General features: G+C 43.6%; 1 pseudogene; it reads left to right on the forward strand.

The window, feature by feature from the left end:
• The first annotated feature begins 6,480 nt into the window (after nt 1–6,480).
• Nucleotides 6,481–6,660, forward strand: LOC149930941 (U2 spliceosomal RNA; annotated as a pseudogene).
• The last annotated feature ends 6,381 nt before the right edge of the window (nt 6,661–13,041 follow it).

Raw genomic sequence — 13,041 nt, forward strand, 5'->3', positions numbered from 1 at the left:
ACAGATACAGATCTTTCAATAGATCGTGGACACAAATTGATTCGGAGTAATTAGGTATTTACATTAATTGGACAGAAATTAATTTAATATTCCAGGTAAGTTTAAATGTGACGTAGAAGTTTTCAGGTAAGAAGAAGTTTAACATTTTTCCGGTTTAAATTTGATCATTTATATTTTTCAGGTAAGTTTAAAAGTAACTATCAAAATTTTCATTTTTGTCAGGGAATACTAAAATGTTTTCAGCTAAATTTAACATTTTTTCAGGTAAGTGTAACTTTTTTCCAGTAAAGTGTAACATTTTTTCAGGGAGGTTTAACATTTTTTCCAGGTAAATAAGTTTAACAGTTTTTTCAGGTAAGTGTAACAGTTTTTTCAGGTAAGTGTATCATTGTTTTCAGGTAAGTTTAACATTTTTTACAGGTATTCTTATAATGTTTTAAACCTTATACTATTTTGCATGTATGTTCATTTTCTTAAAATTTGGTTACATTGAAGTTTAAAACAACAACGAAATTTCACCACCATTATCAGTGACGAAAGGCTTTAATTCGTAGCGCCACAGTTCTCGGAATTTTTCTTCCGTGAACCGAAGTCGGTCCGCACGAGCACGCGCGGCGAGGTTCATTCGGACACGGTGCAGGACCACGACGGCTGTGTCGCGTTTGTTCTCAAAAAGGAGACGGTTGCGGGCCTTCCAAACTTGGAGATTTATTTCCGCAAGCAGAATGAGCGTTGCGTAAATGATTGCTTTCGGAACGGGAAGCGGCGCGAGGTGGCACACGGTGGGCAAGGATACGAATTTCACCCCGAGGAACTGGCGAACGCGGTTCCTCAGCAAGGTTGGAATATCGCACTCATACAGAAGATGCGCGAGCGATTCCGATTTGCCACAAAAGGGGCACGCGCGTGTCGTAGCCATGTTTTGAACGTAAAGAACGTCGCGGACCGGTACCACGTCATGCAGCACTTTGAAAGCGAAATCGCGACGCGAACCCGTGACGGCGCTTTGCGACAGACGACCGAATGCCACGTTCCAATCGACGTCCGGCTGGAGTGTGACGATTCTGGGTTTGTGGGGTGTCCTGAGTGATTGCTTGACGGTTTTGGTCGTGACTTTAAATAAGTCAATTTTCGGGTTGGTCGCGCGGAGTTGGGTGGCGGTGGTCTTATGCGGTAAGTATGTCGGGTGGACTTCGCTCGCGTGGGTAGTGCTGGAGGTCTAGGGAATCCCGAAGAGCGTTTTAGCGGTCGTCGAGAGATGATGACAGATCGACGCGCTAACTGGATGATCAATGGCGGCTAGACAAGACTGGTATCTGGTGAAACTCAGCGCCTTTATTTCCAGATTGATGTCAGGGACACCGAGTCCGCCGCATTTGGGGTCAAGCTGCATGGTCTGTCTGGAGACAATTTCTTGTCTAGCGCCCCAAATGAAGGAGAATATACTTTTAACGATCGTGGCTTTGGTTTTCTCGGAAAAGGTTACCAACGGCACGGGATACAACAATTTCGGTAAGGCTATTTGTTTCACGAGTTGGATTCTAGTCCTGAAGCAAAATGGGTTATCTCGGTACATGTGCAATGCGTCCATAAAGTTCTGGAGAAAACGATACTCATTTTCCATAGCTACACCGCAACGCGTGAAAAATATTCCGAGTATCTTGATAGGCTCGGATGTCTCTTTTATAGGTAGAGACGGGGGTACAGTCTCAAGGACGGCGCAGCCTACTCGAGCGAGTCTTGGTGGTGTTGAGTTTACCACCTGAGACCAAACAGAACTCGTCAAGAAGCGAAAGAGTGTTACGGACAGAGGCGATGTCTTCTAGTAGGAAGTTAACATCGTCCGCGTGGGCCGAGTAAACTTCGTGGGAAGAGGCAAGAGTACCAGGGCAATGAAGGCCTCTGATGTGAGTGGAGTGACTTACGGCATACAAGAGTGGTTCGATCGACAAGCAAAACAGGCTCGGAGACAGCGGACATCCTTGACGGACGCCGCGCATGATGGGAAACGAGGCGCTGAGATGACCGTTGATAGCAAGCCTACTACTGGTGTCACGATACATAAGTTTCAGGGCGGCGGTGAGACGTGCGCCGAAACCGAAGCGTTCCAGAACCTTCCAAAGGTAAGTGTGGTTAACCCTGTCAAAGGCCTTTTCAAAATCCACCGCAAGCAAGAAACCCGCCTGGTTTCGCTCTCGGTAATCATGAAGAATGTCGCGGAGGGCCACCAAGTTATAGATGGGCTGGCGCCTTCTCACGCCGCAGGTCTTATTTTGTCCGATGAGTTTGGACGTGACCTTGGAGATTCTTATGTCTAAAACAGTCGCGTACAGCTTCCTTTCGCTGTTAATTAGAGTGATAGGTCGCCACGACGACGGAAAGGTTTTCTGGGTTTCGTCTTTGCACAGAAGCGTAACGTTGCCAACTTGGAACGATTCAGGTAAGTCCGAACCGCTGAAGAAGTCATTAAAGACATTGGTAAAAATGGGACGTAGTTCCGCCCACATAAACGAGTAGAACTCGGTAGGTAAGCCGTCCGGACCAGGGGTTTTACCGCTTTTCAACCGGTGTAACGCCTGGGTTAACTCGTCCTCCGCGATAGGACGATCTTAGAAGTCACGGTCTAGTTCGGAAAGGGTTGGCAGCGCGGCGGCATGACGCTCGAAGAACGCGTCCGCGTCGCTGAGAGTGTCCCTCGTATACAGAGCTTCGTAATAATGGACGAAAGAGTCGTGGATGTCCGAGTCGTCGGACGAAATACCGGTCGCTGTGGTGACTTCGGTGATAGCGACGTGCTGTTTTGGTGTTTTAATTCGACGGTAGAAGGAAGAGTTAAAGTTCTCCTCTTCCGCTAATATCGTCGCCAAAGCGCGGTCTTGTTGATCGCGGAAATGCGTTTGGTATTCAGCGCGAAGAAGGGGCAGGACCTCTTCCTTAGCCGCAACAGTCATGGTAGTTTCCGGTGTAACCCGAGAAACCTTTTGGAGTGCCCATCGGAGGAACGCTGTCTCTTGACGGTGTTTCGCTCGCGATTTTTCCCAACGCGACGGAAATAACGCGCGCACTCTAACTTGGAAGTTTCCCAGGTGGAAACAGAGTCAACTTTGGCTAAAATATGACGGAGCGCGGCTTTGTGGGTTTCCCGGTTGCCGTCAGTCAAAATGGCGGTGTTAAGGCGCCAGACACTCGGACCACGCTGGCGCGGGGGCGAAACGCAAACGGACAATAGAACGGCATCGTGGTCTGAAATATGCCGTAAAGGCAAAATATCAGCGGGACAATGGTGTCGTTGATAGACACGAAGAAAGTGTCTAAGCGTGAATTGGCGTGGTTGGAGTGCCAAGAGTAAGCCCTAGCGGTCGGGTGCAGTTGACGCCATGCGTCACGAAGGTCCCAGTCGGTTACGACCGATGCTAAGGTAGAAGCGCTGAGGTCCGGGGGACCAAGCGGAAGGGCGTCACGATCAAGATTGGCGTCTAAAACACAGTTGAAGTCACCGCCGAGTACGAGACGGTCAAACTTCCCACCGAAAAAATTCGGCAGGTTTTCGAAAAACGCGCGGCGATGTATTGGCCGACACGGCGCGTAAACCGATACGAGACGAAAGAGTTGGTCTTGGACGCGAACGTTCAGACTCACGACACGTCCCTGGTTGTCACACCGGAAACCCGTGACAGAGGACGCGAAAACGTCACGAACCGAGATGGCCGAACCACAACTAGAGCCGGAAATGGCACCTGAGGACGGTAAGATGGGTAGGTATTTCGGTCATGGTTCCTGGTGGTCGCTGGGTGGTGCCTCTAGTGGTATTCCTGCTTCTGCTTTCGGATCGTGCTCCTTAGCACAAGTACTTTTGTCGGAGTCTGGTTGACTGGAATTGGCGCTTTCCTGTGCGGTCGTCGGGGGTTGTTCCAAAGTCGGATAAGCTAAAAAATTCAAGTATTTACATTTTTCCTAATGCGTTATAAAACTTAAATATTAACATTTTTAATTTCTAGGAGTGTCCAAGTTCATATACGATCAAGGTAAGTATTTGTTTTCTTTTTTTCTATTTTTTCAGGTTTTTAAAACATTTGAGTAAAATTAAAAAATTTAGTATGTTACGTAATCTGCGTAAAGATCTTGCTCCGGTGTGGTTTTGGTGGCGCTAGCGAATGTCTTCTCAACGTCTTCTGTCTTGCCTTTCTTTATTGATTTCCCTGGAGAGTTGGTCATTCGTCTTTTGGAGAATTTTTCCTGTTCCTTGTTGATCAGCGCGAAATACACTTGTTTCCTGCAGTCGCCAATTGTTTCTGTAGTCTCGAGGCATTCCCTAAAATCTCGTAGTTCTGCCTGTGAATAGTTCTTTAATTTCTCTAGTTGTTGCGGATGGACATATGTACTGTTGCTGCGATTCTCGGGCTGGGATTCCTGGTGGTCACTGGGTGGGTCCGCCAATTCCGCTGATACCGTTGCGGGCTCTTGCTCCTTGGATGCCACAATCTTTCCTTGGGTTTCCAAGCTTTCCCCTTCCTGGACGTGCTCGGACTTCTCGGTTGCTTCCTTTCTGGCCTTTTTTGCCTCGCATGCGGACGCCGTATGTCCCTCCTGGTCGCAGAAGAAACACTTCTTCACGACCCCTTGGTAATATACTAGGGCTCGGCTACGCCCAAAATAAACAACATTGGGTATTGGTTTCTCAATTTTAATTTTTACCGATCTGTCTCCATTTTTGAGTCCTTTCAGTTGAGGGTACTCGTCCAGACGGTGAGCTTTAATGGCTCCATACTGTCTCATGGTGGTGAGGACAGAGTCCCATTGGATCCAGTGAGGTAGGTTTTTTATGGTAACACAGACGCCGTCATCTTCGACGCTGGTGAGTCGGCAAGGTTTATCGTTGATAACGAGGTCATTGTAGGAGAGAGCCTGTTGCAGGAAGGCCAGGGTTGTAAAAGTTATTAAAAACTTGTCTTTACCAAGAGGTTGTAGCGTGTCAAGGCAGTCACGGCCGAGCTTATCGTGGAAGGTCCGAGCGACGTCCAGGAATCCGGCGTCGACCTGAAGGTGAGCAGTGCGTTTTTTCACCTCTGCAGCCATGATGGCTTTAGAGGGGTCGTCAGGTGAAGGCAAGTCCCAGGAAGGAACAGCGTCAAGTGGTATTGGCAGGAATCAGCCAAATCAGGATACAGGCGTGGAGACCCGGAACAGCAGCGACAGGTAAGTAGCAGCGGAACCAAGAACAGCAGCGGAATCAGGAACAGCAACGGAACCGGAAACATCAGCGGCAACTTCAAGAGCAGGAACAGGAACAGAGACGTCAGGATACCGGCAGGTAAGTCAGCATCGCAGGAACTAGCTGTATAGCTGGAAAACTCGCTTGACGGCCTTTCGGCCAAGATTTCAGCGAAATAGCTGGGAACAGATACTACACTTTGATCTTAGCCAAAAATCTGAAAAATTGAGATACTCCTGGGGCCAATGTGGTCGAAAAGGGCAACAGCCAAATCTTCCATACTGACCCCGTCGAACTTGATTTTTGCAGTTGCCTTCTTCGAGGACGAGGGCATTGACTGCGATGCTGACGGCAACGATTGTACGGCAGGCCTGGCGATAGTTGGTGGAAACCGCCGAAGCGGAGACCGGAACTCAGGAACCGTTGGTTTGTATCAAGCGGCAACAGGAAGACAGGAACAACAGCCGGAACTGGAACTGGGCTGGAGACAGGAACGGCAGCGACTGACGATTCAGCGTGACAGAGAGCAGGCAAACTCGCCTAAAGGCGTAAAAACACTTCTCGCCCCCCCCGACTAAGATCTCCGTATAACACTATTGAGAACAGATACTGAATTTGTTTATTTGAAATTCATTGTCAAGAATACAAATGTTCGCAACGCATTAACTAACACGGAACCACAGGTCCTGGTCTGGCGCGAAAATGCAGTACGAAAGGCCAAGCATCAGCTGCAGCAGCGATTCAAACGACGTCATAGTCCTCCACCTGAAAAAGAACTTAAGAAAGGGAAAAAGTAGGTCCTAGTTCTGAGTTGTAAATATGGTTTTAATAACTCTTTTAAGTTTTACATATACTTTTAATTTTACAATTTAAGTATACGGTTTTATATGTTTGAGTTTTTAAATGTATTGGATTATAAAAAAGGGGAACTTAATTTAATCTGGTTCGCCGTATCTTTGTAAAATATATATATTTTTTTACGTTAAAGTTAGAAAGAAAGAATATTGAAAAGAAATATACTTACCTGTAAAAAATTTTAGTTAAAGTTATACTTACCTTGTTAGATTATAGAAAAATACTTACCTTGTTAAAATATAGATAAAAACCGTAAAAATTATACTTACTGTTAAAATATAGGAAAAATAGTTTAAAGATATACTTACCTTGACGTTTTTAAACAGAAACCTGAGAAAAAAAAAGAAATAACTGTTTTTGACAATGTTCGCGATAATTTAAATATTAATAACGCGAACAATTGTAAACTGACCAAGAATTTAAATAAACAAATTCAGTATCTGTTCTTATCAGCTTAATATCTGATACGGGTCCCATCGGGGCCCAAGATATTAAACTTATTTTTTTGACGGCGGCGGAGAGGTCGGAGCTTGCTCCACCTCCGCCACGGGTTGGCCTGGTATTGCAGTTCTTCCAGGATCGGCCCACCTCGCTCAATGAATCTAAATGCAAAACCATATATATATATAAATATATATATATTCCTAACGTCATAAGAGGGAAAGTCGTCATTGGCTAGTAGATCATTTTGAAGATTCGGATGGATTTGTTTTGTAATTTTTTACCTTAATTGTCGTACGTTACCAACGGTATGATTTTTTTAAGTCACTTTCGTACTAACAGGAGACATGATTAGGAGTTCACAGCCGGCCGCTTTTCGACATTCGCGTTGGCAACACGTCTTCCCCTTTAAAAAAATACCCCCTCCCAAACCATGGTAACTCTGTTCTCAAAACGGACACCATATAAGTTATTTACATCGAGTTATCTAGCGAGGATTGCGGTACTATCGCTGTTGAAATAGGGGACTGTTAAAAGCGGGATGGTTAGGAAAAAACGAGTTTTTGTGTTGCTGATGCCGGGGCGCGTACTACGCGGCAACCACGGTCCATTCGTAGTGCCATATCTCATGACACTTCTCTACAGCTGTTCTGGTAAGCGTGCAGGAGGAAACTCCGTATGATCAAGATTTTACTTTTTCTAATTATCGATTAAGCACGGTTCCATGTTGCCACTTATTAAAAAAAAGACCCAGAGAAAACCGAAGATAAATTATCGCCTTGGCGAACTAGTTAGAAACAGCGTAAAAGAAAATATTTAAAAATACACAAATTTTATTAAAAAGACTCAAATACCCCGTTAATGAAAAAAAAAGAGGGAGAGAGGAAGAGAGCAGCCACCGGCACGCCGTGTTCCCCGGTGGTCTCCCTCCCAAGAAATGACCCCACTCGACGCGGCTTACCGTCGTTGATGGGTCGAGAACCAATGTATTCCGCGTGATATTACCGTTGACGGCTGAAAACGCTCGATGGCCGTCGATCTTTTTGTTTGAAATCAAGAAGTTGCCTTCTTTGGTCAGACGTGATGGTTATACACGCTGTCATCTCCAGCCACGAGCAATCTGCTTAAACATAATTATGAAATATATGAATACTCAATCTCACTCTTTTTCTTTTTCAACCACCAAAGCCCCCTTTGCCGGTTATCGCTTCTCGGCCTTTTGGCTAAGCTCAAAGGGTAGTATCTGCTCCTTTTTTCGAAGCCGAAGGTAGTGATTCGTTTTATCTCCTGTATCGGGAAGTCATTACGGGTCCGGTTCACGTAATCTGTCACTGCTCCAGTCGTTCCAGAATCTCCCAGTCTCGTTCCGGTGCTCCAAGAATCTCCTTCCAGTGGTTCCTGTGAGTCTTCCGTCAATCTCGACGCTTGTAGCGGTCATCATGGCTCCTGCTTCGTCGCAGATATCCAACCCTCCAGCTGCGGCTGTAAAGAAATCTACGGCCCGTATCCAGTTTGATGGTGTCACCGTCGAAGATCACGCAACTGCGCTGTTTGATCATGTCGGCCCAAAAAGCATCACGGTTTTTCAGATGCTAGGCAAGTTTGACGTTCAAGTCACTTTTAGTGACTCTGGGAGCTATCAAAAAGCTGTTGATTCCGGTATCCTGGTTAACGACAAACATTTGGACATAGTTGGAGTAGCTGACCCGGTATCGTTTATCACGGTGAAGGACGCGCCTAGCTGGTGGGAGTTGTCTTTTCTCAAGGCGGCTCTAAGAAGCTATTGCGAAGTAGTTTCCGAATCCTGGGAAACGTATCAGAAAGGACCGTTAAAAGATCTCCGAACGGGGACCAGACGTCTAGAGGTGAAGGTAAAGAGCGCCATCCCTAATTTAATGACTATCAGCGGTCATAAGATCCAGATCACGTACCGGGGAGTTCAGCGAATGTGTTATTACTGACGCAAGGACACCCACCAGGTACGTGATTGTCCCAAGAAGAAGGCGAAGGCCAGTAAGAACGCTGATAACCTCGATAACCAGCACCAGGATAAAATTAGTCAACACGCTGAAACGTCCTGTACCATCAAAGACCAGCAGCCAGATGTTCCAGACGCTGATGCAGAAATGCAAGATGAAGAACCCACCTCTGACGCAAGAACGAGCAGCTCTAGGGCCGAAGGGTCACAACAAGATACGCAGTCCAACTTGCCGTTACAATCCCCGGTTAGTTTCGGGTTTCCCGAAGACACGCAAGCTCCCAGCATGCCGACATTTGCTGAAATAACTGATGGGTCGGTAAAAACTACGCCACGGGTCCCCACGTTGGGTCCAATGACGTCGAAACCCACTCAAGCAAAGTTAACGATGGCTGGGAAATTCACTCCGCTCACACGCCAAAACGCATCAACGCCCAAGACGCCCAAACGTCTCAGCTCCTTCAGTCCATCGACGCATCCTAAGAAAAGCAAGTAGCTGTGAAAACTTTTGACTCATTCTTAAATCTTTTATGATAAGCCTTAATATAGGAACTTTAAATATTAACGGAATGCGGGACGTTAAGAAGTTAGATAATGTTGCGGCCTTGTTTACATCCAGTAAGCTGGATGTTCTCTTTTTACAAGAGACTCATCTTTTAAGCTCAGATAATTGGTGGTCTATAAGACGAAAATTTTTTACTGACTGTATTTATTTTAGTCAGGGGTCGAATAAATCTCGGGGAGTGGTTTTAATTTTTAAAAAACATTTTAATTCTGTAATCAAAAGTTTTCGAGCCGACCATGACGGCCGTATTATAAGTGTCGATATTACACTAGAAAAAAGCCGGTTCCGAATCATGAATGTCTATGCCCCGTGTAATCCGCGAGAAAGAAATTTTTTTTCGATCAATTGTATACCTTTTCCGATGGTCGTTACGACCACCTTATTATTGGTGGAGATTTTAACTGTATCGTCAACCCGGCCTTAGACAGGGAAGGCGGTACTATTTTTCCGGACCTTAGCGTAAAGGCTTTAACCTCAGCTACCTCTAATTTAAATTTAGTAGACGCTTGGCGGCATTTATACCCTACTGTCCCTGGGCTTACGTGGGGAAATGGCAATGTTTTTAGTAGACGGGATCACTTTTATGTCAGTAAAAATAGATTTATTCATATAGATAAAATTCAAATTACACCTATTGCATTTTCGGACCATAAACTTCTCGATTTGGGGTTAAAAATAAAAGAGAGTTCCTAGAGGACGTGGCGTTTGGCGTTTAAACGACAAACTCCTAGTCCCCGAGGACGCCAACGACCAGAGTATCCAACATGAAATTAAATTACTTTTGTCGAATGTTAAAACCTATAAAGATTGGGACAATTTTAAAATTAAAATTGCCGATTTTTTAAAAGTAAAGGGTAAAAAAATGGCCGCTAAAGATCGTAAGATAGCAGCCGTGTATAGATGGGTGTTGGGAATCATGAACCAAGCCCCGGATAAAAATATCCACTCAGTAGCTATAGAGGAAAAATTTAAAAACCTATTGCAAGAACAATATAAAACCAAATACGAGCATATGTGTGGTGTAAGGGCCGGCCTCGCTATAACAGGCGAAGAGCAATTTTCATCTTCGTTCTATCTGCAAATTAAAGGGAGTAGAAAGAGGGAAGAGATCTGCGAAATCGAAGTAGAGGGCGTTCGGTGTAAAGAGCCGGATGTCATCAAATCCGCTTTCGTGGAGTATTATGCCGATCTGTATAAGGCTGATCAAACTAGTGTCTTTGTAAGACCGACTAACTTACCTTGTCTTTCTATCGAAGACAGTGAGCCTTTGGAAGGCGCCATTGCTGAGGGCGAATTGCTTTTCGCATTAAATTCATTTAAACCCGGAAAGGCACCGGGTCCAGATGGTTTGACCGTCACCTTTTATAAGATGTATTGGACTTTGATTGGGCCAATACTTACTTTGGTAGTCAATTCCGCCCTTGAGGCTGGGACGCTGCCGGTGTCCATGCAGACAGGGATGATATCTCTGCTCTGTAAGGATGTTCTTTTTAAGCATTTAGTCGAATTTTGGCGCCCTATTACCCTACTTAATTTGGATAGGAGAATGGTCGCGAAGGTGCTGGAAAACCGTTTAAAGAGCGTCACCCATAAATTAATTGGTCAAGGGCAATCTTGCGGGGTCAAGGGAAGGTTGGCGTCCCATAACCTTGTACTACTTAGGGACACCATTGAATCATTAAGCCGCCGACATCAAGCGGGTTACTTACTTTCTACTGATTTTAATAAAGCTTTTGATCGTTTAGATCATTCGTTTATTTTAAAGGTTTTAAACACTTTTGGGTTGGGTAAAAATTTTATCGGTTTTATTGACATTTTATATTCTAAAAACACTAGTTCTATTTTAATTAATAACTCTTTAAGTTCCGAATTTCCCGTGCAACGAGGTGTAAGGCAGGGGTGCCCCCCTTTCTCCCGTGTTATTCTGTCTCTGTATCGAAATTTTACTTTTCAATATTCGGACGAACCCCCTGATAAGAGGTCTTCCCTGTCCGGGTGCCGGCGTTGTCGATACTTTAAATTATACTGCGCACGCTGATGACGTCAATTGCGTCAGTGCTGACGTAGATAGTGTTAAAAATTCAATGGTTGAAATTCAGTGTTATTGCGATATGTCGGGAAGTAAATTAAATGTTAATAAATCAAAAGCAATCCGACTTGGATCGGGCCATTGTGAAATATTAGAAAATATGCCAATAGCAATAACAAATGGCAGCGTAAAAATCCTTGGTATTGTCTTCGACGCTCGAGGCATCGACCCCATTAACGAGAACACTTACAAAGCTCGCTTTAAAGAAACAGTCAATAATTGGGGCGATCAAAACATCTCTCTAATTGGCAAAGCTCAATTACTACGCCAAGTAGCAGTCCCACGTTTAACGTACCCTGTTCCGTTGGTGAACTTTTCTGTTAAAACGATACCCGAGCTCGAAAAAGTCATGTTTCGATTTCTGTGGAAAGAAAAAACAGAATTAGTAAATAGAAAAACCATGTACTTACCTGTAGATGAAGGAGGCGTCGGTGTCCCAAATCTAGAAAATGTCATCTCTAGCTTAAATTTGTCACGCGTGTTAAGCTGTCTAAAAGCCGAAGGGCATTTGGTAAACAAATCGGTAACTTATAATTTATCGACTTCTGAAACCACTGTTTTTAGCCTAAAATGGGATTTAAAAATGTCACACTGTGCATACGTTAACCCGAATTATATTAAAACAAGAGACTACGCTAAGACTGTTAAAAATAAACTTAAAGCTGGTGAAAACCTTCTAGAACTGAATAACGCTGAGATTGGTCAGAAATTAACTGTCAAATATGTACCCCGCATTGTGTCAATGGAACCGCATTTAAATTGGAAATTAATTTTTAATAGAATTGGGTCTCGATCTATAGAAGAACATAAACGCGACTTCTTGTTTAAAATTTTATACAACGTTTTACCAGTAAGAGACATTTTATACAGTCGCCATATGGCGAAAACCAGATCATGTCCAATGTGCACCAACAACGAGACGGTTGTCCATCTTTTTATCAGTGCGATAACGCTAAACTGCTTTTGAACGATTTACGAACTTATTTTAATGTTAGGTATCTCTCTGTGTTATCTGTTTTGTACCACGTTCCACTTCCGGTCCCTCTAGCGCTTGTTTATGTATATTCTATAATACTCACTGAGACCAAGTATCAAATCTGGAAAGCCAGAAACAACAAATTGTTCGAAAACAAATTCGTCCCTGCCTTTGTCATCAAAGAAAGGGTTCGTCACGAAGTGTTGAAACGAGCTCGTGCCGACCTTGTTCGTTTTCCGCGGCCAGTCTTTGAACTGAAATGGTGCGCGCAAGAAAAGCCACTCATTAAAATAAATAACAATAGCCTATTATTGTTATTCTAAAATGTCTGAACTATAAATTTTAAAATGTTTAATATTTTGTTTTAGTTGCTAATAAGTAAATATTTAAAAACAAAGTAGTCTATCTACTTTGAAAATTTTGCACCGATAGGATAAACACGGTTGTTAACCGAAAGACTAATTTCAACCTACTTGAACAATACCAAGGATATTTAAATATAAAATTTATTGTAATTTGATTCTAAGTTTTGCCCGAAAGCAACAAAATTAAATTCTTGTACGCGGAAAAAACCATGATTATGTTAAATAGTAATTATGAAATTACATAAACTTACGCATATATTTATACACTTCTGAGTATAAATTTTTGTTAAAATTGCTTTATCTGAAAAGAAAACTTGATTAATTTTTAAAATTAATTCATTTTTTTACTTACCTTGCATGTAATAACCTAGAAAAGAATATTTATTTTTTGAGTGTTCAATTGCCATCGATAATTTTATGTACGCGAAAGCATTACAATCATCAATTTTGTAAGAATCAATTTTTTCCTGACGCTGTGTTTTTTCAAAACCCAAATGTAAATCTACTTTTCCGCTTTTCAATTGCTCGCGATAATTTAAAACCTTAATAACGCGAACAAT

Source organism: Leiobunum rupestre, chromosome 9 (assembly GCF_980474605.1).
Source record: "Leiobunum rupestre chromosome 9, qqLeiRupe1.1.hap1, whole genome shotgun sequence".
Classification (NCBI taxonomy): domain Eukaryota; kingdom Metazoa; phylum Arthropoda; class Arachnida; order Opiliones; family Sclerosomatidae; genus Leiobunum; species Leiobunum rupestre.